Genomic DNA, 27,141 nt, shown 5'->3' on the forward strand with positions numbered 1-27,141 from the left:
TGTGCATGTCGCATTTTGGTTGTAACTTTATTTTTAGTAGCATACTTTCTAGAATAGAAGTTGATTTTTTTTTTTAAACACGTTGTTACTCGCTCAAAAAAAATATTTTTGCTACCTGTTCAAACTACTTATTTAAAATAAGCTGGATCAAGACAGTTCTAGAGGGGTTTTTTGGGGTGGGGGTGGGGGGGAGACTTAAATGTTTTATGCTCAATCCATTTAAATTAAAAACAAAAAAAAAACAATTAAGTTAACCTAATCGATATGTGTTGGGACAACATAAAGGAACCGTGTGGAACAGTTTTAACAGTGCTTAGTACAACATACACAATCAACACCACCAAGCAAGCCAAACATGCACAAATTACACACACTTTTGGACTAATGAGAGTGACACATGAGTATTTGTATAATGTATTTCAAACACGCAGATTTTCTTTGTAATTTACTCTAGATAAATGTCTGTATTCTTGACATTTAGAACTAAGGTTGTTTATAGTGAAATGTATTATATTTTATGTCCTCTTAAAGGTTCAAGAAACCCTGGAGCACTTTGAGATTTTAACAGATTTGTGTGTGTTGAGCATTAGTTAAGACAATGTTAGCACCTGTTCAGTACTGTTATCATATTATCAAATACCTCCAGAATAGTCAAGAGCATCTGTGCTTCATGTCTCACGCCGTGAAACGCCACCACTCGTTCATTGTGTCAGCATTGTCTTCTGAGGCACAGATCCTTTATTTATTAAAGAAAATATAGATGTAGCTTCTCCTACCGCAGTAAATTCCATTTTCACTGTTAATATTTGGCGCCAGTTAATCAGGAAGGGATTATTTTGTTCTCTTTGACACATTGGATGGAAACGCTGCTTTATTTGCACGTCTTTTAGGCAATATTCCTGATTTGCACATAAATTTAATCTGCAAGTTTGGATAGAAACATAGCTAATGTCTAAATTTTTTCAAACCACACCCTAAACATTACGTCTCGCAAATTTAGAATGAGTCCTAAAGTCCTAAAACTGCATCTGGACCAAACTGTCAATGGTAAAATAGTATGTATGTTTTGTGCCTTTGAGAAAGCAAATAACTTTCCATAGTAGGTGCCAGTAGTTTGTATTTATCACTCAAAAATAAAAAGCAGAAGAGCTAGAACTGTGTGCGCACACAGGCAAAAAAAAACAGCCCAAAAGACTCTCAACCCCAGCCAGACTTTAACTGCTGCACGGTCAGCTTCATGTATCACAGCTTTAAGCTGCTGTGGTGCCATTAAACTGTGAATTCCCACAGTGTTGTGTGAGATCTGAACATCTGATGACTTTTGCAGGAATGCTGAACATCTGTTGGCTTGTAATCTGCAGGACAAATCCAATGGCTTTAATCTTACTGGACACATTAGCACAGAATAGCTTCCTCTAAAGCCAGAATTGCCACACAGCCATATCAGCACCCTGATAAAAGCCAGTCAGATTTCACAGAGCCTGAACTAATGTGAGCGCAAATATTGAGATTTGCTGTTAGTTCTGAGGGTTTTAGTTTGCCTGGAGGGTTTGAAAATGACAAAACATTTCAATCACAGTCTCAAAGATGGGTTTAAAAAGTTATTTCCAAAGAAAATAATTTTAAACTGCCCTAATTGATTAAAACCCATGTAATGTCCATCTCTAGAAGACAAATTAGCTTTTCTTAGTATATAAACATCGATTTGATTTGGACATGAAAATTCAAACATGCTGACTTGACATGCAGGAAGTTTTGAGGTTTATTTTTGGCATGACACGGACACATTTAAGCCTCCATATAAACCAATGAGTTTAGCGAATCAATAACTAGATGTGAATAAAAGGTCTAAATTGCAAGCTTTTTATGAATAGAGAACGTTTCGACTGAAATGACTGATACAGCAGCTGCGCTAAGTATTTTCTTTATTCTATATTTCCACCTGGGGATACTCATCCCGAGGCCTCAAGAGATTGTGCAGCATTGATGCGATCCAAGATCTGTGAAGAGATGATGCCAACCACAGAGCACTTCTAGAGATCTCCATAATCCTGGACCAGGCTGTATCTGGAGAAGAAGCTGAGATGGAGTGTAGAGCATGAGACTAATCCCTGAAAGACCCCAGTTACAGACAAGTCTTTGTATTGATCCTGTGGGCAAGGCTGAAAACCCGCCGGTGACCTACTCACACCTGCAGCTTCTCCATGATGGACGTCTAGCACTCTCCAGCCTACAACACCTAGACTGCAGCTCTGCACAAGAAGTTTTGCCAGAGGAGAAATGGTCGTGCCCAACTGAGCCTGGTCCCTCTCTAGATTTTTTTTACTTCACTTTCGTCAATTGGTGAAGTTTGTTCCTCGCCACTGGCTTGCTTGGAACTGCGCATCGATGGATTTGCTCTACAGTGTTTGAACTTTCAGCAGTAAAAATTAAAATAAACTGAACTTCCACTCTGAAAACTGGACTGATACAGTTTCAATTTACTAGAACTTCCATGTTAAGCTGCTTTGACACAATGAACATGCATTGAATTTAATTGAAAAAGAATTATAACAAAAATGTCTCTGTGCAGTTTGGAATGAACAGTTTTCATTTTAGGTTAGACCAACCCTTTAGAAGGCAAACAGACAGACTGGCCACGCCGAATAGACCCGAATGAGAACAAATAAAATGACCCTAATATTAAAAACATCAAACGCTGAAGAGAAAGCAGCCTGTGTGTAAACTGATTCTCGTTTAATCCTATTTAGTGTAAAGCCCATCTGATGATGATGATGATATCTTGCAGGAAAGAGCTGGTATTTACAGATGATGAGAGGCGCGTGTTTGCGCTGATGCATGACTAATGTGTGCTTAAAATGCTGCTGTCTGTGTTTAACAGCACAATAACCTGGTCTGGACTAGGGCTGCTCGATTATGGGAAAAATCATAAATCAGGATTATTTTAGTCATAATTATAATCACGATTATTCAAATTGATTACAGCTGAAGTCCAAATTATTCGCTCTCCTGAGAATTTTTTTTTTAAATATTTACCAAATTATGTTTAACAGAGCCAGGAAGTTTTCACAGTATTTCCTATAATATTTTTCCTTCTAGAGATAGTCTTATTTATTTTATTTTGGCTGGAATAAAAACAGTTTAAAATATTTTAATAATATTATTTAAATTTTAATAAGGTCAATATTATTAGCCCCCTTAAGCAATAAATGTTTTTGATTGTCTACAGAAGAAACTACTGCTATACAATGACTTGCCTAATTACCCTAATTATGCCTTTGAATTGCATTTTAAGCTGACTGCTTGTCTCTTGAAAAAAATGAAGTAAAATATTATGTACTGTCATCATAGCAAAGATAAAAAGAAATCAGTTATTAGAAATGAGTTATTAAATCTATAATGTTTAGAAATGTATTGAAAAAAAAAACTCTTTCCGTTAATCAGAAATTGGAGAAAGGGTCGCTAATAATTCAGGAGGGCTAATAATTCGGACTTTAAATGTATATATAAATATATATATATATATATATATATATATATATATATATATATATATATATATATATATATATATATATATATATATATATATAGATAGATAGTTATTTTCCTCCCTATAAATAAAAAAAAGGACATAAATACAATAGAATAAAAATATGAAACAAACTGCTTTAAGCATCTTCACTGTAAGAAAAAACTTTAATTATAGCTACAAAAGTCCTTCAGTCAAGAGCAGTGAGTGATTTTGTTCTTTTGTTGTTTGATTAATGATAAAAACAGTCGGCAGCAGGAATATTGCATGCTGTCACTTTAAGAGCAGTACAGTTCTGATTTATGGTTTCACTTTCACGTCTTTCAATTCTCAACTCTTTTGTTTATTACATAAATGAGGGTTAATATGAATAATCACTAAACACCGCGTTTTGAAACAAATTTGCATGTATTTGCAAATTTGCAAGTGCTCACATTAAGATGACTTTAGATGTGTGTGTGCTCTGCTCGTCTCTGAGGCTGAGCGCACACACACAACAGCATGCGATCTCTTTTGCGCTTTTAAAAACATGAATGATTCGAATGTTCATCAATGAATGATGCGTATCCCATGCGGCAAAGGTTACACTACAGTACATGATTTTAGTAATTTTTATGTGAAACTTTGCAGAGCAACAAATGTGTACAACTGGAAAAAGCAGCGATATATGATGCAATAATCGTTTTATCTCGATTAATGTTTTTTCATAATCGCTAGAAGCCAAAATCGAAATTTAATTTGATTAATTGTTCAGCCCTAGTCTGGACTACACTAGAAATCAAATAGGAGAAGATTTAAAAACTGACAAATGTAGACATGGAAACACAGATCAGTGTTTTCTTTATTAATTCTAAGAATTAAGAAGCTTGAACTTAATCATTGTGTTACTGATAATATAATGTAATACACACTATTAAAGCTTTTTAACAGTATTTAACTGTAATATGAACTGAATTTTACTGTAGGACAGTTATGCGGTACATTACTGTATATTAAAGTTGCATTGTGAAAATTACTACTATTTTACAGTAAAGATACACAATGCTGTAAATACATATAAGGCAAGAAAAGCAGTGCTGTAAAATGTATATGCAGTGTTATTGCAGTTTTTTGTTAAATTGATTTACAGTAAGTTACTTGTGAACTGCTGCCAGTAGGAAGGAAATTGTTAACAGTGTATCCATAAAGATGTGGTGTTGTTTTGGCTGTATGTGAGCAAACTAAGAGAGAAAAAGGAGACTCTTTAGCCTATGTATCATGTAAAGGCCATTGATGAGCATTGCCTGCTGGTGGTATGGACAGTTATTTCTTCACAAATGGGTGCAGATCATACCAGTCAGCTAGCCGTTGGCTGAAGTCTTTGAGTGTGCTTAAGCTAATTTTTTTTTAGCTCAGATGCACAAAACAAGAGGAAACACTTTAGTTTTTCATGGTCCTAAAAAAGTTGCTCTTTTTAAAGTCTGTTGGACTTTTATAGTGCTTTCAAATATGATATTTTGTTGCAGGTTTAGTAAACTTTGAAGAAACCCGCACCCAAAAAAAAAGACTTTTGCAAACAACAATTGGGAGTTGAAGGTTAGTGCAAGTTGAAAAAAAATTTTAAGAGTTTTTTTTAGAGACACCTTAAGAGTTTTACACTGTAAGAACAATAGTGGGTTCCACACAATTCCTTCATGTTGTCCAGATTGTTTAAGTTAACTTAATTGTTTCCACAAATTCAAGTGGACTGAATATAAAACAAATAAGTTTCCCCCACAAAAAAAAGTAGTACTGTTTGAACAAGCAGCACAATCATTTTTGGAGAATATGTTCAATCCACTTACGTTTGTTAAAACGATTAAGTTAACTTAATCTATTTCTGTTGAGACAACATGAAGGAATTATTTGGAAGCCAACATTTTTTACAGGGTGGACTTGATGTGGACAAAATTGGTGGACAAAATTTTATTTTCAGTTGATGTATCTCCAATTGAAAAGGAACACTGGTTTTATTTTAGTGTTCCTCCTCTCATCTTTCACTCACAGCAAACTAACGGTTGAAGGGGTGTGGTTAAGCAACTGCCATCATCAGAGAAGGACTGCCATTCCAAAGCCCAAGCAAATGGTTTGAATTTTAATTAAAGATTACCAAAAATCTATATATTTTAGTTTTACTGTTTTGTACAAGATTACCAAAACAAACATGTTTTTTTAATCAGCTGATTAACTTACACAGATTAATTGTTTACCTTAAGACTAACTATGTGCTCTAACAATATATTGTTTTAGCATCGATATCACAATGTGTGCATCCGTACTAGTTACATCACAAAAAAATGCAATGTCCAGTCTGAATTACAGCTTTAAAACACGTTATTTCACATACCCAACTGGCAGATAATTTCACTAAAACAGGTAAAATCTCTTAATTTTCCACATTTCTTTTGACAGTGAAAGCTAAACAATATTTTTACTTGCTTTAAATTTTATTTTTTGATATTTGGACCAGAAACAAGACAAAACTAAATAAGAAAAGCATTTTTGCATTGTAATTATTCAATTTCTGTACCTGAATACTGTCAGACTCCCCAGAACACCATAGTGCTATTTAAACCATCTTCTGAAACTGCGTTCATAATCGCAATATTTATCGATGAAAAATAAAATATCGTAATATCAGATTTTTCCAATATCAAGCAGGCCTAACTAACTTTAACTTAACTAATTTTGATCTTAGGCGGACTTTAAAAAGACTGAAACTATACTTTCATGACTGAAATAGCCATTCAATAAGGCTGTGGATTAAAAAACTGCCTTAAAGGGACTTACAGTAGATGAAAAAAATGACACAACAAAACATCTGAAGCAGTCCAAAAATGCAGTGTATTAATAGATTCTTCTAGCAGCAGCACAGACACACAGCTCTGAGATGGTCAGCTGAACCGGTGACACACATTCATGCCACACTGAGAATAGACACAGCATGGTGTGCAGTTATGACTTTGTGGCTCTACAGTCAGATATTATTAGTTCATTTGAATGTATTGGTTATTATTTTTTTACTTGGATAAAACAATAGCAAAAAGTACAATTAAAATTATTATAATTATAAATCTATATTAAAGAAAATTAACGACAAAAAAAAAAGTGATCACAATAAACGAGCACTTATGACATGCTCTATAAGACCTTTAACACAGCTACTAGTTCAAAGCAGATATGCATTAAAAAAAGAAAGACGAGGCCAGTGAAACTGAAAAAAATGCTTATGCAATGAGTTGCAACTTCTTTTAATAACTTAAGCAAGCACAAAAGTCAAACGTGCTGATAAAAAAAGTGCTGCATTGCAAATAATATAATGTAGAACTGCTAAAACTGACTCTGTGGTTGTTAAAAATCCCAGAATGTCCTTTGAAAAAGAGTAAGGGGTTTACCCCGGCATCCTGGCCAAAATTTGCCATCATGGCCACCTAACCATTCCCATGTCATTATTGGCTTCATCGTCTCTTCTCCATCAATCAGCTGGTGTGTGGTCTGGCGCAATATGGCTGCCGTCACATCATCCAGGTGGATGCTGCACACTGCTGGTGGATGAGGAGATTCCCCAAAAAATGTGTAAAGCGATTTGACTGTCCAGAAAAGCGCTATATAAACATTAGCAATTATTATTATTATTATATACAACCTAAAGGCAAATCGAAATATATAAAAGAAACTAAATTTTAACGTTAATACTACATTTGTTAAACGTATAAATGATACTACAATATCACTGTGGTGCTGATGAAAATTCTATTTGTTTTGTGTGACATCTAGTACTATATTAAAACACAGAAGTTAGCATTTATTATGAGTTCATAGTCTCAAAAAAAAAAAAAAAACTGTGAACATGTTTGCAGTTCAGTGGCGCTATAATGGTAGAAGAAGTGAACAGATGCATCCCAAATGGCACACTATACACTGACACACTCAACAGCATAGTATATGTACAGTTGAAGTAAGAATTATTAGCCCACCTGAATTATTAGCCCGTTTATTTTTTCCCCAATTTCTGTTTAACAGAGAGAAGATTTTTTCAACACATTTCTAAACATAATAGTTTTAATAACTGATTTATTTTATCTTTGCCATGATAACAGTAAATAATATTTGACTAGATATTTTTCAAGACACTTTTATACAGCTTAACGTGAGATTTAAAGGCTTAACTAGGTTAACTAGGCAGGTTAGGGTAATTAGGCAAGTTATAGTAAAATGATGATTTGTAATAATTTTTGGGCTAATATATTTGACATTAAAAGTTTTTTAAAAAATAAACTGCTTTTATTCTAGCCAAAATAAAACAAATAAGACTTTCTCCAGAAGAAAAAATATTATCAGACATGCTGTGAAAATTACTTTGCTCTGTTAAACATTATTTGGGAAATATTTAAAAAAGAAAAAGAATTCAAAGGGGGGCTAATAATTCTGACTTCAACTGTGTGTAGTGTCGCGCCAAATGGACTACTAACGTTTTTTACCAAGCGGAAAATCCTAGATAATGTTTGATGGTTGGCAAGTGAAATAGTGAAATAATGGCCCGTTTCCACTTAAAGGTACAATACGGTACGGGTCACCTTTATCAAGCTTGCGTTTCCACTGCCAAAAGGGCACCCTTATGGTGGGCAAGGTGTAAGACAGAAAGTTTAAGACGACATCAATTTTACTCGAGGAAATGACATAGTAAAGCTGTACAGGTCGTTCGCATATCATATGAGAAGCACTTCTCACAAAACAGATGCTTTATACACATAAATACTTGTGTATAAGTGTTCATTACTAACCTTTCTATGAACATGATTTGATTATAACTGCAGATCAATGACAGTGTGAAATAGCCAACTGTAACGTCTGCAATTATATAAAATAAATAAATGAAACGTATATGAACACATACAGACCCCAACAGTGTCTGATATGTTATCAATTATAGATAAACTACACACAGCACACATTTAGTCCTTATTTGGGTTCAAAAATAACACGAAATATAGCCCACAGTCAGAACTAACCTCTCATCTGTGTCTGTAATCTTCACCAGCACATGTAGCCTCTGTTAGATAGTAATTCCATCATTCAGAGTTTATAATAGTCCAAAAGGTGATGATAATAGTTAAACATGGCAGTTTGTTTATGTTTTAGGTTGCAGAAGCATCATTTGCTGCTTTTTTTTTTTTCGACTTCTCTTTTGTTTTTTCACGCTTCTCTCTCGCGTTCGTCTCGTTCTGACAGGATCGGATATCAGAGCGCTTCAATGATCATGCACACATTATAAATAAGAGCTCAAAAAGTTTGCTATTTCAAATATAGACGCGCAGTGATCTCTCTCGAGAACGTGAAACCGCTTGCACTTTTAGACGGGCTCATAAAACAACAACAGGACAAGGAAGATTTTGTTCTTCTTGGCTTTGTGGCTGTACATAAAGATGACGACAAGGTTTGTTTGAGCTCGGGTCGACCATGGCTTGTTATTATATGTATATATTATTACGGTGTAATGCCTCGGCTGTGTTTTTAAAAATGGCGCTTCCTTTATTTTCATTCTCCTGCTTCTGCGAGTGACGCATCTCTGTAAACCAATAGCGTTCAGCTGCGCGTCTAGCTCTGCCTTATGGCACCCTTAGGGAATGTTGGTACCCTTTGCAAAGGGTGACTAAAGAGTGGTACGGTACGGTACGGTTCGCTTTAATAGGTACCCTTTGACAGTGGAATCGGCTATAAAAGCGTACCAAACCGTACAGTACCACTCAGTGAAAACGGGCCATAAATTACTAAACTACCAAATAATACCTGCCATGAGTATAACCACATTCACCATCGGGAGATGGTATAATCGCTCTTGTAGAAGAATTTTACTTTCACAATCCAAAATAAATAATGTAATCCAACATCAGTGCCTGAAAGCTCCGCCCCTTCTGCTTTGTAAGCACAGCTGCAGTCGTTGAGTGCGTGAAGTGTCCAACATTCCACACTTCATTTTAATGGTTGAATAAGTGAATCATTAGCGTATTTAAGTGCACTTATTATTTTTATAATAAAACAAATATTTCAGTGTGAACGCATTACACACTATTTAAACTACAAAATGGCAGAATAGTGCAGAAGCATCCAATTTGCAAAGGGTACCTAGCACAACAAAAGGGTACCAAAAGGCAGAGTAAGACACCCTGCATTGGATTTATAAATTTTTTATTAATTTATTAATAATTGGATTTATTAATTAATTTATTAATTTGATTGTGAGGCATCTTGGAGTTATATCTTAATCTACTTCTTCGTTTTATTTTAAAGCCATTTGACTGCCTTTAGGTTGTATTTTTTAAGTGAAAGTAGCACTATTGTCCCTTAACAATATGTATGTGACCATGGATGATGGCCAAATATTTCCTCCCAACAAAACATGGACAGTGTTTAAATGCTTTATCCAAGAGATTATTTTTTTCGGGGGTATTCTATTTACAGCACTAAAGTTTATTCACAGCTGCATTGCTAAATGCTTTTGCACATCATTTGGTTCAATAGTTCAACAAAACTTCACGTCCATTTCTGTTGCTCAACAGCTGTCATGTCATATCGAAATGCACATTATTGCTAGTTGTAAAGGCAACAAATAATAACTCGACTTCTAGTTGATCATTAGGAAAAGTGGCAGAATGTAGATCTGTTGAACTGCATCCCAATCATCACAAATACTGTAACCCGCACAGACACAATATTCTCACAGAAATCAGTCAAGCTTGATGAAGAAAAAAAATCATTGTTTGGGGTTACATTCAGTATGGGGGCATGCATGATATCTGCAGAGTTGATGGCAACATCAACAGCCTGAGGTATCAAGACATTTGTGCTGCCTATTACATTACAAACCACAGGAGAGGGCTAATATTTCAGCAGGATAGCGCTGCTCCTCATACGTCAGTCTCCACATCAAAGTTCCGGAAAGCAAAGAAGGTCAAGGTGCTCCAGGATTGGCCAGCCCAGTCACCAGACACAAACATTATTGAGCATGTCTGGGATAAGATGAAGGAGGAGGCATTGAAGATGAATCCAAAGAATCCTGACGAACTCTGGGAGTCCTACAAGAACGCTTTCTTTGCCATTCCAGATGACTTAATTAATAAGTGATTTGAGTCATTGCAGAGATGTATGGATGCAGTTCTTCAAGCTCATGGGAGTCATACACAATATTAACTCTTTTACCACTGCACCATGACTTTATATTCTATAGTGTACATTATTTCTGTTAAGTGACAAGACTTTTGTCACAGCAAATTTAGACCTTACTGGCCTAATTAAATAATTAAAAATCAAGGAATGATCATATTTTATTTTGGTAAAATAAGCGTCTTGAAATAACCTAGAGGCCTTTGTCTTTCATATAAGCCACTTGTGATACCAAATGATCAACTAGAAGTCAAGTTATTAATTGTTATTCCTAAAACGTGTATAGGTGACAAGACTTTCACAATTTTTTATTGTGTCACTTTCACAATAATGTATTCTGACGAATGCATTTCCAATGAGCCTGTGCCGTACAAATCAAGTGAGGAATTTGATTGTTTTTCAAACATTAGTCCAAATGAAACTACAGGTTGTAAATATCTACACTGTCAAATGTGTCTGAAGTGAGGTGACCTCTCATGGATCATGGGAAGATATGCCCAGTGACATGAAACCGCATTCCTCTGGCCACTTTACCATATAAACAGGAAGTCTTCATTCGCTCTTCTGTCATGTGCTGGTCTTCTATGCAGCTATCTAAGAAATGCAGCTGCTGTCTCTCTCTAGCACACAAAAACCATCTGCCTCAACACAGACCGGCTTGATGAACACTATAAGAGCTAAATATTACATGTCACATACTCTGAATAATATTACCATGAGCACTCAGACACCAGTTTCCTTATATAACACAACAGAGCGGCGCAATCCTGGGGAAGCAAAAGCTTGTGATCGTATTTGTTGCAAGGTTTACAAGACATATGTCGCCTTCATGCAGGAATAAGATTGCATGGGTGTTTAAATCAGGATCACAAACTTTAAATTGTGCAGCTAAATAAATGCATACAGATTTTGCTCCAAAAACACTACAAAGAGGGTGTATAAAATGACATGATAAAATGAGACATGATATACGGTAGGGCTGTGCAATTAAACAAAATTTTAACTTTCGATTTTGGCTTCCAACGATTATGAAAAAGCATTAAGCAAGACAAAACAATTATTGTTTTATTCAAGACGTGGTCCACTATGATATCATATTTTAAACTTTAGTTTATCCGTAATGTAGATGTGGGAACATAATCAAAATCTCTGAATGTAATATCTATCTATCTATCTATCTATCTATCTATCTATCTATCTATATATATATATATATATATATATATAGAGAGAGAGAGAGAGAGAGAGAGAGAGAGAGAGAGAGAGAGAGAGAGAGAGAGAGAGAGAGAGAGAGAGAGAGAGAGGAGAGAGAGAGAGAGAGAGAGAGAGAGAGAGAGAGAGAGAGAGAGAGAGAGAGAGAGAGATCTATAGATAGATAGATAGATAGATAGAGATATATATATATTTCTATAGATAGATAGATAGATCTTTCTATCTATCTATCTATCTATCTATCTATCTATCTATCTATCTATCTATCTATCTATATATCTATATATATATATATATATATATATATATATATATATATATATATATATACACACATATATATATATATATATATATATATATATATATATATATATACACATCTATATACATCTATATCTATATACATATAGATAGATAGATAGATCGATCTTTCTATCTATCTATCTATCTATCTATCTATCTATCTATCTATCTATCTATCTATCTATCTACATATACACACATATATATATATATATATATATATATATATATATATATATATATATATATATATATATATATATATATATGTATATATGTATATATATATATATATATATATATATATATATATATATATATATATATATATATATATATATATATATATATATATATATATATATATACATACATATATACATATATACATATATATATATATATATATATATATATATATACACACACATATACATAAACATACATATATATATATATACATACATATATACATATATATATATACATATATATATATATATATATATATATATATATATATATATATATATATATATATATATATATATATATATATATATATATATGTATATATATATATATATATATAATTAATATAATAATTTATTTAATTAATTATTTAATTTAATTAATTAATATAATAATATATAATACATTTTCAGTTGTATTAAAAAAAGTTATGCTGCATTAAAAGGACAGGTATTACAATTATGTTTGGCTTTTGAAACATAATTTAAAGTGCTGTATGTGGCTAAGAAGTAGCTATTAAGCCAGTGAAAATTTTGGCAGGGCAAGTGAAAATCTGAACCACTGGCCCAACCCTTAGCGTTGAACCCTGCATTTAAAAACAACCACTAAAATGTCATTCAGCGTAACAATAGTTTAAAATAGCAATGGCTGATTATTCAAAATAAAATGTAGTTTAAATAAAATCTTGCTGGGTGAAATTGTGTTTTAAAAACTAGATTTATCTGCTAAGATGTGTTGCCATTTCAGTTATAAATCTCATCTTCCCATCTGCTAACATCCTTCAAATGACCAAAAAATATATACTTGACTGTCAATGATGGTGTCTATTCATTACAAATCTAGTTATGGTGTTTCAAGCTAATCTACCCATAAAAACACTACCATTAGAGTACAATGGATGATATATGAGAGTCCCAGCCTTCTCAATGACCATTATTCACCGTCCAATCTAATGGGGTTAATTGGTATTATAAGACATTACAGTTTCCGGCCAATTCGCTGCTAAAGATTAAATAGACCATGTCACTGTTTTAGACGCTGAGGCAATAGAATTGGCCTCCAAATGATTTCTCTTGCCACTGGAATAACAGTCCAAGTTGCTTTGACCAAATATGGCTGCTTCCAAACACTGGCAAGAGAAACAAACTAGCAGTCCAGATCTCCAAAACGGGAGTGAGTGTGGGCCACCACGTGTGCGCTCGGGACATAAATCCAGCACCTGTCACCTATTCATACATATTCCAGCACAGTGAACCAATGGGGGAATCATAAACTAGTGTTGATTTATTATTCACTGATTCACTAGACGTTCTCCGACCATTCCTTTTGTATGTGCTGATCTGACTGTTTCTAGTGTAGATCTCCTCCAAGGTATGACAGAGGACGTCCTGTACTTTCAGAAGAGTTCAGCAGCACTCATACGATGCCATTCATATATTGCATAAAAGTTATCATGGTAACGCTCTCAAGCTACAAAATTACTATGATGTAGGCTTGTCAAAAGTATTTGGGAGCAATCAGTACTGAAATTTTCAAACCGTCCAATGAGAGATGTTGAGTGCGTACTTAAACACAGCTGACTGCCCATTGTGATCACATTCTCAACAGAAATGACTGTGATTGGCTGTGAAGGTCATCGCTGTTCACCAAGTGTACAGATACATGGACACTGGTTCATTCCAAAGCCACGTAGATCCGCTGGTCAGTCTATGAGCTGACATATGAGCAATCCACTGACTACACAGCTTTGAACCGCCCCAGTGTCCATGTCCTTAATCATAGTCGAAAGTCTTTCCTGACTTTTTCCAAACTAGAGGTGTAAAAACACCCTGCTGAGACAGGGGGGGTTCGTGGCTCTTTAAGAAAAGACTTTTGCATATAAATCGGTTTTGTAGGACACTAAAGGCTTTGTTACAATGCACAAAACAAACAGAAGATGGATGAGAGATTTCTAGACCTCCACTGAACCTTTAATGCTTCAAATAAAATTAAATTAATCTATATGAACTGAACAAGGAGTACGTTTACATGGACACCAATAATCCAATTTTAATACAATTAAGACAATACTCTGATTAAGAGCCTACCATATAAAAAGTGATTTTTGATTATTTTAATTCTATTAAGATCATAATCCAACTAAGCAGAAATCGGATTAGACATGTAGAGCAGTTCATATTACATCCAATATCTCGTTTGTTACTGGGGCATGCATAATATGTTCCTGAATGAAAGTGAAAGTGCCAAACTGCAGTTAAAAGTCGACAAATTAAAAATGAAACACCTGAAATTACATGAAAGTGCGGAGGAAATGTGGATAGCAAGGTGACACTATGACGTTAATCAAACTATAACATTTAAAACGAGATCATGAAAGGAACATTTAAAACTCATGTAAACACCTTAATCATTTTATTGTCTTATTCAGATTAAGGAAAATCATTTGATTGATGATGTCCATGTAAACGTCATCATCTGAGAAGCATTTTACATGGTGCACAGGCTTTTATTTACATAGAAACATTGTTCAACATGGATAGCCTATTAAATACAGTAAACGGAAGCTCAGTTATGTTTGCTTATTGCAAAGGACCGACAGGAAGACTTGAGTTTGTAATAGCATGAGGGGGAGTGAGTAAATGAAGACATGACAGGATTTTTACTTTTAGAAGAACTAGGACTAAATTACTCAACTAATTGGTAACGACATTTTAAATGATTAAGCATTCAACTTGAGAGCTGTGTTTGAAGCATGGACGGAACTGGTCAGGTCAAATTTTGAACAGGTCATCATCCGCTCCTTCTCTACACCCTCTCAGACCCCTGAACACAAAGGGACCCTTCATTTCTCTGAAGCCCACCACAATTCTACCCAGTGTGCCTTCAATGGCATGCTTGTTAAACGGTGGGGTGGGTGCAGAGAAACATGCTGTTGGCAACATTGAGCCAGTCTCCACACAGACCTGCAACAGCATTATATACTGAACTGCACTGAACCAGAGACGGCTGTTTGTGTGTGTGCTGACTTTCAATAAACCACACTACAGGCACGTCTTGTGTTTTATGAGGACAATACCAGGAAACATAAGGGACATCCTTCTCCAATGCAGTTGCATCCAAATCTCCAAACACAGATGTCAGGATGGGGATATTAGCAATATTGAGCCTCTATGTCACTTCAACATATATGTTTCACTACAGTTTCTAGTAGGGTTGCTTAACTAGGGTTGGGCGATATTGCAAAAAATAAAAAATATAAAGTATCACAATATCATGTTTCATATCATTCGATATTTATAATTATTGAATAGTTTTTAACAATCATTTTAGGAATATTAGGATTTTTTTTTATTTAACCACTTTATTTTTATTTACCAACATTACCAAGGCAAATAGTTTTAATAGTCAAAAACAAAAATATTTAAACAAAATATTTCATCTCTTTATAATTAAATTAAACATAAGTGTTAAAGAGACTCTTAAAGTTGACAAATAAAATGTTACAAAGAGTTTGCAATGATAAAGTGTAAACGCTGAACAATCAAAGCAAACTTTAAGTTAGATCAACATCTGTAAGGTGTCAATAATAATGATACAGTGAACCTTAAACTCTGTAAGCAAAGCAAATGATGATAATCAAATCAGAGCTTTCAAGTAAAGGAACTACCCTTCATTATTCAAATACATATTGCAACATTACAAATTGTGAAGGTGAATGACTACATTACCCCTATGCTAAAAACTCTTTCAGATGGGCAGCTAGTGGCTGGGTTGCACAAGAAAATATTCCAAAAAGCCACTTTGGCGACGTCCTTACATCCTTTTTTATTTACAATCTCATCACTGCTGCTATATGACACTCATTTTCATATGTGTTGTTATTCTGACCTGGCTAAAGTGACAAGCGTGTGGTTTCCTTTAGACTGTATTCCTTCATTCCATTTTCAATGCGCCTTGGGCTCGCACTCCCCTGGCGTCTGTAGTAACTAGGCGACCATCAAGCGTGTTCTCAGAGGATTACAAATGGAGAAACCATTGCTGTAGCTCCGATGCAAGTTTATGGAGAACCGTAAAAAGCACTGCAGTGTTTGGATGAGCTGTTTGTCTGAGGTAATTAGTTTGCCGTTATTACTGAAATGTGTATATTCCATTCAAAGTGTAAAACAGATTGGTTAGTTCTACTTGCATGAATCGAGGTGCATTCGCAGCTTTCTAAAAAGTTCAGGTGTTTTTCAACAAGGTGTACCTGGAAAATGCGTGTGCATCATGGGGACATCACCCCAATGTGCGTGTCGTGCAAGTCGAGCGCCTCCATTGGAAATGACAAACTTAGCTCCTAAGCTTATAAGGTGTTTTCTACCCTAAGTAGCTCCATATTCTTACAACATCATACTACATGAAGCATGAAGTATGACATGACTGCATAAAGTAAACTTACAATACATACATACATACATACATACTAGAGCTGCACAATTATTTGAAAAAAGATCGCGATCTCGATTCGACCCCCTAGACGATCTTAATCCAGCATTTCTACGATTCTGCCAATCATATTTTCAAGTTCAGGAGAGAAGCAAAGGCGGCTGCATGAGTCTTTTCTTTGTTTCACATACATTGCTCAGCAACATGGACCCCGCCAAATGATGTTGAAAGAGTCACATACTGTATTTATAAGGTATAATTCACCTAAAAATGTCATTTTTGTCTTCATATAATGATGTATTCGCGGCCGGGAAATCACACGTGACGTGAGCTGCTGACTGTGAGCTGTTATCACAGAGAGGGCGGGCGCGCAACCTATTAATGATAGATGGGCGCACGTCTACGTGGCACAGAGTGATCATTTGAGAGCCGTGCGGGAAGTATGAACAGCACTTAGCAGTGAAAATAAAACCGAAAGCGTACACATCATTTAAATGATCATATCGCATTTTAGAGTTATGATTGCGACAAGCTAATATGAGCCCCTATTGTACATGAAATAGGGTCATATTTTGATTGTAAGGGTCTCCAACAACAGTCTAATATGCATGCAAGGTAAAAAAACGAATTCATGGTCTTATAATCTGCATTTATTTTTACCTAATTATCCCAGCGACTCCCATATGAATCGTTCGGTGATTCATTTGTTCCCAAATCCCTCCTTAGCTTGAAGCTAATCTGCACTGATTGGACCGATGACCGCCTGCTGCGATTGGTCGCCACTGACAGCCTTCATCCCAAGACAAAGTGAAATGCCCAGCAGCTAATTAGTAGTCAGTGCATACACGCTTTATAGTGTAAGGTGTGGATTTTGGCTGCCAGCCAACGTGGCTTTACACACGATATGATAATATAAAGAGTTAACCTGATACAGTACACGCAGTTACAAGTAACAAAACTAAATACATAATTTGCAAGCTAGTGTAAACGAGGCAACAATTTTAAAATCGCACGTACTTACACTTGTGAAATGGGGGAAGAAACTGATCCATGATGCACTGATCCATGTTCTGACATAGTTCATCAGTAGTCTTTTCTGATCCTTCCTTTAACAAAAGGCCGATGAAGTGTTCTTTGTAAGCATGTAGTTTCCAGAAGCACTGCACAAGGCTGGGCTATAATGCTGAGGTATTTTTGCAAAAATAAACCTCAACCACTGACTCTTGACAGTTTCATTTTTAAGTAGAGACTGTCAATAACATCCATCGGAGCACAGCGTGACTTCATTTGACCGGTGTAGTGAGAAAACGGGTCCGCCCTGTGCGTGTGTGGCTTTTTTTCTGTGTTAGTGGGTGGGGCCGCAGGTTTCAAATCTCCCGGGTTTGCACGCGCAACTACTGGGAAGGGCTTGTGTTTCGTAGTCGCATCATCATGAAACATCTAATGACTCGTTATCAAGACGACTCATTTGAAGCACTATGAGTCGACTCTTTTATAGATGAATCAACAGTTTTAAACACGGTACACTTACAGATTTAAAGAGCCCATATTATGGGTTTTTGAAAATGCCCTTCCATGTAGTGTGTAACATAGCTCTAAGTGAAGTGAAATATCCAGCTAAGGCTTAAATCTGTAAGTGTACAGTGTTTAAAACTATTGATTCATCTATAAAAGAGTCGACTCATAGTGCTTCAAACGAGTCGTCTTGATAACGAGTCATTAGGTGTTTCGCGATGACGCAGCTACGAAAAACAAGTAGTTGGGCGCGCAAACCCGGGAGATTTGAAACCTGCGGCCCCGCCCACTAACAGAAAAAAAAGTCTCACACACACACAGAGACACACACAGACACCGGTCGAATGAAGTCACGCTGTGCAGATGGATATTATTGACAGTCTAATCAAAGATGAAACATCAGCAATTTAGCCCAGCCTTGAGCAGTTCTGAGTGCTTCTGAAAACTATATGCTTTCAAAGAAGACTTCTTCAGTTTGTTAAAGGAAGGATCAGTATAGACTGTCAGAACATGGATCAGTGCATCATGGATCAGTTTTTACCCCCATTTCACCAGTGTAAGTACGTGCGATTAAAATTATTGCCTCGTTTATTCTAGCTTGCAAATTATGTATTTAGTTGTGTTTTGTTACTTGTAACTGCGTGTACTGTATCAGGTTAACTCTTTATATTCTCATATCGCGTGTAAAGCCACGTTGAAAACGCGACGCGTGCCGCTTTGATTACGGATCGTCAGCTGTTTACACACATGCAACGGACAAGTTTCAAAATATTTCAGCTCAATATTATTGTCTCCTCGTGTGTGTAACGCACGGGTATTCGCGGATATAACTGAGCGCCGCTCCTCTATGGACGCGCCGGCCCTGTGTGTGTGTGTGTCTGTGTCTCCTCGTGTGTGTAACGCACGGGTATTCACGGATATAACTGAGCGGCGCTCCTCTATGGACGCGCCGGCCCTGTGTGTGTGTGTGTCTGTGTCTCCTCGTGTGTGTAACGCACGGGTATTCGCGGATATAACTGAGCGCCGCTCCTCTATGGATGCGCCGGCCCTCTGTGTGTGTGTGTGTGTCTCCTCGTGTGTGTAACGCGCGGATATAACTGAGAGCCGCGCCCTCTCTATTCAGCCGGTCCTCTATGGACGCGCAGGCCCTGTGTGTGCGTGTGCGTGTGTGTGTGTGTGTGTGTGTGTGTGTGTGTGTGTGTGTGCGTGTGTGAAAAGAGCAAGAAGACTGTGACCTCCTCGCCAGTTCTTGGACTTTTTGCTCAATAAAATAGTTAGTCGTCAGTATTTTCTAGTCCATCGTCTGTATTTACATTCACCCACTGGCAGCCAAAATCCACTATGAAGCGTGTATGCACTGTGACTACTTTTATATTGTAGATTAGCAGCTGGGCATTTCACTCTCGCGCTGAAGCCTTGTCCGTGTCGACCAATCGCAGCAGGCTGTCATCGGTCCAATCAGCGCAGATTAGCTTCGCGCTGAGGAGGGGTTTGGGAACAAATGAATCGCTGAACGATTCATATGGGAGTCGCTGGGATAATTAGGTAAAAATAAATGCAGATTATAAGACCATGAAAGTGTTTTTTGACCTTGCATGCATATTAGACTGTTGTTGGAGACACTTACAACCTAAATATGACCCTATTTCATGTATAATATGGGCTCTTTAAGCCTTAGCTGGATATTTCACTTCACTTACAGCTGTGTTACACACTACATGGAAGGTCATTTTCAAAAACCCATGATATGGGCTCTTTAATATGTTTTTACTTTCATAGCGAACACACAGTTGTGCGTGAAAATAAATGTTTACAGTGTCAGTATAACTACTCTAGCCAATATAATGTTGAATTTACCAGTGAATTAAATGATCTAATAATGTTGTCAATGACAGATTGCAAGCATAGGCCTATATCTCAAACATAATTCAACATCAGAATTATTATAAGTAGAATAGAATTAATTATAGGTCGGCGCCAGTGGTGTAGTGGTTGGTGCGTCGACACATGCACTCAGGTGCTCACGGCGACCCGAGTTCGATTCCCGCCTCGTGGTCCTATGCTGATCCTTCCCCTCTCTCTGCTCCCCACGCTTTCCTGTCAATACTCTCTACTGTCCTGTCAAATAAAGGTGAAAACCCCGAAAAAATTATTATTAAAAAAAGAATTAATTATAGAAACCAGTAGACCTACACATAATATTTTTATTGTTATTTTACCATATGTTTGAGAAAAAAACAATAATAATTACCGACCTAAATTAAGCTTTATTTTACATCTACAGAATCGTGAGAAAATCGTGATCTTTATTTTAAGCAAAAAAAAAAAAAAAATTCTCATTTTAGCCAGAATTGTGCAGCTCTAATACATACATACATTCATACTTTTCAAATATCTCTCATTTACCTCAATTGGGCTGTGTTAAAGGGCAGCTAATTTACTTCTTTTTCAAGATTTAATATGAGTCTTTTGTGTCTCCACAATGTGTCTGTAAAGTTTCAGCTCAAAACACCCATCAGATTATTTATTATACCTTTCAGAATATTGGAAATTTGAGCTGTTATAATATTGTAGCTGTTTTTGTTGCCTGTGCCTGTAATGCAAATGAGCTGGTTCTCCCTGCCGACCATTCCCACGTGCGTGTCTGAGCAACTGAGATCGCTCACTATTGCTTTGATGCATGTAGCCTTTTCTTGTTGCATCTCATGTAGATAAACAGCACAGTGACAGACAAGATTGAAGCAGATCTCCCTTACTACAGTAAGAAGTTTCCCAGCAGTTATTTGATGTATTTGTTGTGGAGTTAATTCAAGCCTTTCTGCAACAATGAGTCACACAAAGTATCGTTATAAAGTTAGCACGCACGCATAGCTTTGCACTGTTTTTGCACGACAAATGTGACAGGATACATGTTAATATCCACTGCTGTATGGATATCTGTTATGTTAATGTACGAAAAAAACCTGATTTACGTCCACGAACCGTTATTGAAGAATCATCTTTTATAATTGTACTGACATGCGGCTGTGCTGATGAATTACATAGCAATTTTATTGTATTTATTAGGGTTGTGCCGATAGACGATGGTATCGTGTATCGACGATAGGCAAAGATATCGCAGAGTGCTAAGACCTATGACGATTTTAAAGACGATGTTTAGCTCATTTCGCATTAATGTAGTCCTATTACATGTTTTAATTGCATTATTGAATTAAAAATAATAATACTATTCATTTTATCATCATCATTAATAATATACAAATTATTAAAAATAATTTGACAGGTTCAGCTGTTCACATCAACATCACTTGACTGACACCGAACATAATGAATTATTTCGATTGCTCTCTTGCGCTCTCTCTCTGTCTCAGCAGCAGCAGTTGAAGAGCGAGCTGCACGTGAGGGCACAGCCACATCTCATAGCAAATTAGTTTGCAACTTTTTTGCATAAAAATAATAGGCTAAGTAACAAAACTGGATTTAATTAACAAACAAGTTAAATAAAATGATTTTTAAAAATTAAACAACTGAAAAAGAAAATGAAAGAATTCTTAAACCAGCTTAAATGTTCTGGAATAAAACGTGTTGCGGTCATTGGTCATTTGAGACTCCTTTATAACAGCACTATATAGCAAGATTCTCTCTTGCTTTCACAAAAAAGCTATTTATCTTTTATATCCGTTATTAATTGCCTATTTAAGTTTTAAGGTAGCCTATTGCCTATTTTTTTCAGTGCATGCATTGACTGCTCCTTCAAATACACGGAATATACATACTTGTCTTATTTGTGTTTAATTCGATGGAATGATAAACACGGACATGAGCATTTTTCAGAAATAACCTATTTAATTTAATTTAAAAATATGTTAGACCTATATTCATTTATATAGGCTACTAAAATATATATTATTTATTTATTTAAACTAGCCTATATTAAATTAAATTACAATCTGTGTTTTACCATTTATTTTGACATTAAAGATTTATTTAACAGATCATTCATAACTTCTCAAAGAACATTTTACTGAGCTCAGTGAAAAGTTTCAGGTCAAAAAGGCTATTTAATATTAGAGCAATAGGCTATTGCCGACTCGCAGCAGCGATGTCTAAACTGAAACTCTTATCAGAAAACAATAAACACATATGCCAAGCGCAACATTGTGTTACATCTAAGCAAATACAAATGTGACATTGTTGAGGATTACGTTTGTGATGATCAAACCTGAAGCTGCGCCGCGCTGAACTGAACAAAAACATGGAAAGCACAGTCATGTGCGGGGGCGAGTGCCCCATCGGCCACCCGTCTGAAAGGCCCTTAATGCATCCTTGTTTATTCCGTGCGTAGATAAAAATCATTTAATTTGCTTTCATCTATGTATATTATATACATTTTGCGGCAGTCCCGTGGGCTGAGGATAACGGCATGAACCCGAAGTCACAATCAAATCTTGTCCCGCGCCGCACTGTATTATCAAGTCTTGTTTGAAATAATTTTGGTCTCAGCACCTATTTAGCTGAAAGAGCATGGTGATTTGCATTGGTTTGAATTACTATCCAAGATCAAACGTAATGCAAATTCAGTAGGTTATTAAATAAGTTTAAAAATCAGCTGAAAGATTAATAAATATGTTTAGATATGGTTAAATATAAAAAAAAAAAAAATATATATATATATATATATATATATATATATATATATATATATATATATATATATACACACAAACATAAAACTGCTGCGCGCCCCTGCGATAGTATCGTGTATCCGCGATCTCACAGGGGGGTGAAAATTTAGTATATCGCCCAACACTAGTATTTATTACAAACATGTACTGTTTTAAAAATGTTTTAAACTTGTAAAATCCATTATTGCGGTGCAGATGATCACAGAGAGCTGAACAGATCTTTTAATCCCAGTTCCTTTGCACACGTCCTGTCTTGTGGATATGATTATACATGTTACTTTGGAGATCTGTCAATCAATTCTGTGGGCGGGAAAACCACACTCCTATGTCATGTTGCGGTGGGCCTCAAAATGGGAGGGATCTGGATCCTATTTTAACATCAGATAATTTTTTTTTTTTTAAAAGAGACTTACTGTGTTTCTATCACCCCAATATGACTGTGGGCACACTTTTCCTACACTGTAAAACCCAACAGTCAACTTTATCAAATGAAAAGAGTGTAGTTAACTCAAAATTTACAGAAAGTTAATTCTACTCATGTAAAAATTGTTTTAAACTCAGTGTTGAAGGTAATGAGTTAATTAAATACCTCATTACTTCAGCTTAAATGGAGAAGGTTCACAGTGCTCACATAGATTAGTTTTTTAACTCAAATGGTTTGTAGCAATTGGCTTCCTCAAACGGTTTGAGTTGCCATAACTTATTGGGTTTTACAGTACTCAGTTGGTTTGAGTTCTCTTCATTTATTGGGTTTTACTGTGCTCAAATTGCTTCGTTTACTCAAATGGAGTAAGTTCACAGTACTTATTAGGATTTGTTTTTGAACAGAAATGGTTTGTTGCAATTGGTTTCCTCAAACGGTTTGAGTTACCCTAACTTTTTAGGTTTTACAGTGTACACACAGTTCTGTCCAAACAGCTTTCAAAATAAATGTAAAATAAATGTTCATATTTTAAAGACATGGTGGGGGGGAATGTAATTTAATGCAGTGCTTCTTGTACAACCGGAGACCCACTTTATATCGGATATTACTCAGCCAGTGGAGATCGCTGATTTTAAAGAAAACAGACCTTAAACGCGCCAATTTTTCAATGGCATACAGTTCACCGGAAGCGCTTAACCTAGCTTGCTGACAAATTAAAAGTCCTTTAGCATACTTTGGCATATACTCTATTGGCCTGGATAACAGATTGTTTTGTATCGTGTGTAAACATAACACACACACAAAACCAAAAATAAACAAAATCAGAGGCATTATTTTAAACACTCTGTAATTTAAAAGGAAAAACATCCACAAAATGAATGAACTTTTGGTAGTTGTCATCAGATCTGATGCTGGTAACGAAAAATACGTCAGTGAAAGCAGAAAAACATCTGAATATGATATTATTACATTTGACAATAAATGACTGACATTTTTATGTTATGTGTATCTTTTTAAATAGACGCACAAATGCTGTAAAAGCTTTTGTTTACGGTTACAAAGAACACATTTAACCCATTTATTTCCCATCCACTTTGCCAATGATCATTTAAATATGAACTCTGATGTCTCATGAGACATGATTGAACTGAATGCTCTTTCAAGCACCTCCTAACGACCCACTGCTGCTCAAGACCACAAGCCAACTCAACTGGAACCAATGCAGCATCTCCCAATGATCTCCATTCCAGTATTAAGTGTAGAACAACTTCAGTAATCTCATGCAAACGGTTTCTTTCTGCAAGTTTCATGTCTCCCACCACACCCGATCTGAGCTCAGTTATGACATCCCTGAGGGCGCATATTCCTGCAGCACAAACTTCCTCTATCAAAGCACTTCACATCACACACAATGCAAAAAAAAAAGAGAAAAGACAGAAAGCAACTGACTCAACCCAATCAGACAGAAGCAACTGACTTTGCTTAGCTATCACTTCTACAAACCACACTACACTGTTAGATCTTCCAGCATGAGGAATAACGTTAATTTGACATTTGTTTCGACATATTTGGAGCCTCTAGGTGTGTATGCGTGATGCACTCAGGGTAAAAACATAAAGTGATAACACTCCATCTGGACTGCTGAGTAAACAATAACGCTCGGTTATGATCGTTTGCAGTGTAGGCCGCGTTTTTCTCTCAACTTCTTACAGTTAAGTACAGTATCACAGGGGCTTCATTCCTTCCGTGACGTGTGCCTGCTACACTTCAGAGTTTACAAAGCTGTAGGCCATCACAACAAGTCACTTTAAAGTAAGCAAATTACCGAACTGTTATTAAAAATGGCCGCTTTTAAAGGTAAAAGTTAAAAAGCAAGTTCCAGTTCTTCCGTTAACTTTTCAGCAAATTCGTCTGAGACTCTCGGAGGAAAAAAAAGTTAACTTTTAATGTGCTGCTGTCGTCTCTAAATCTTATTCATAACGTCTTTTGGAATAACCGTCAAAATAAAACGTTTCTCTACACCTCAATTCAACACAAAGGGATTCATTGTTGTATTGTTCGGCATAACTTTAATGAAGATCATATCAGTATCTTCGCATCGGAAGGAAACTTCCCACCCTTGAAAAAGTTTAGTAGCTTTAGCTCAAGTGTGTTAAATTGTAAACGCGATTTAGTTTCAGTTCTTACCTCTCAGGTTTCTTCGATCACTTGCTGTCCACCTTAGGACAATATCCAGTATATTAACAATCCCTGTCCCCCAGCAGAAAGTTCCTGTTGAGTAAATGCTGGTATGTAATGTCAGAAGTGATTTCTGCACCGTTGCTTTGAGGCGGTGTGTTAAACTCCACCCTACGAGAGCGCGCACGCATGCACGCTCACAACAACAGACGCAGGTCTGCTGGCACTTCATATAAGAATGCTATCTTTGGTTTCCATGAATGTGAAAAGGGAAATAATACTTATTTCATAAACCTTATTTTTTTGATTGGCCAAATTTCATAATCACAAAAGCAAGTTTTGTAAGTGTAACCTTTTTTTTTTATAAATTTAAAATCGAAATGAAAATGTATTTTGAGTCCAATGAGAGATCAACAAACTTAAAAGCAATACTAATAACAAGCACTTTAATGAAGGACTTGGCACTTGTCTTGGAATAAATTACTGAAAACCCCATGGATTGTTGTTGTTAATGTTTTTCAAGCATTTAATTAAAAAAAGGCACTTCTGTCCTCTCAAATTAGTTAGATATAATTTTATACATTTCTTTTAATTAATTTAGTAGTGTTTAATGTCTAAAGTCCTAATGTAACATATGTAATTTACATTTAAACAAGTTTAGTTGATATATTTTTGGTTATAGTACTATAGTACTTATAGTATTTATATATAGACCATTTTAAGGGATGTAAACAATAACAATGGTGCCAACGAACTTCCTGTTTTACATTTTTAATTTCTATAGCTTCCGAGAATCCAAATAGAGCCACATATTGATAAATAATGTTATGATAGCTGTATTAACATTAAGTTGGGATTGAATTACCTTGTAACAGCAGTTATGAAATAGTTTGATAACAAGCAGGAAATGTTTATGGACCAATGACATGACCACATTGAAATGGTCTATCTGTCTGTCTATATATATATATATATATATATATATATATATATATATATATATATATATATATATATATATGCTTCTTTGGAAAAAAATCTTTTTATCTAATAAAGCTGTTAAAGTATCAATAAAAATCATTCATAATTGCTCCCCATTAAATACGAAACTAGCTAAATTTAATAACAATACTTCCCCTAAATGCTCATTTTGTAATCAATATGATGAATCACTAAATCCTTTATTTTGTGAGTGCACTTACTGTAATCAGAATCAGAATCAATTTTCAAAGAAACACCCTTACTTGTTTATTTTCAGAAAGGATTTTTATTTATATGTGAACTCTTTAAAAAAATCTAACAATTATATTGCATGTAAAAATCTTTCTTTGTGTAAATCACTTAAACTTGTTTAATTTGCTGGAATTTTATTTATGTAATCCTTTTTGTCTCTTTGTTCTTTGTAATGTTCTTTCTTGCATAAAAAATAC

At 35.5% G+C, this 27,141-nt stretch overlaps 1 protein-coding gene across 1 annotated transcript in view; it reads right to left on the reverse strand.

The window, feature by feature from the left end:
• tln1 (talin 1) overlaps positions 1 to 25,875 on the reverse strand; it is a 213,123-nt gene extending 187,248 nt beyond the window's left edge. Inside the window, exon 1 of the mRNA XM_056466629.1 lies at positions 25,721 to 25,875. The gene's annotated coding sequence lies outside the window, so the exon portion shown is untranslated. The remainder of the gene's footprint in view (positions 1 to 25,720) is intronic.
• Between the last annotated feature and the right edge of the window lie 1,266 nt (positions 25,876 to 27,141).

The sequence above is a fragment of the Danio aesculapii genome, chromosome 10, assembly GCF_903798145.1.
Source record: "Danio aesculapii chromosome 10, fDanAes4.1, whole genome shotgun sequence".
Classification (NCBI taxonomy): domain Eukaryota; kingdom Metazoa; phylum Chordata; class Actinopteri; order Cypriniformes; family Danionidae; genus Danio; species Danio aesculapii.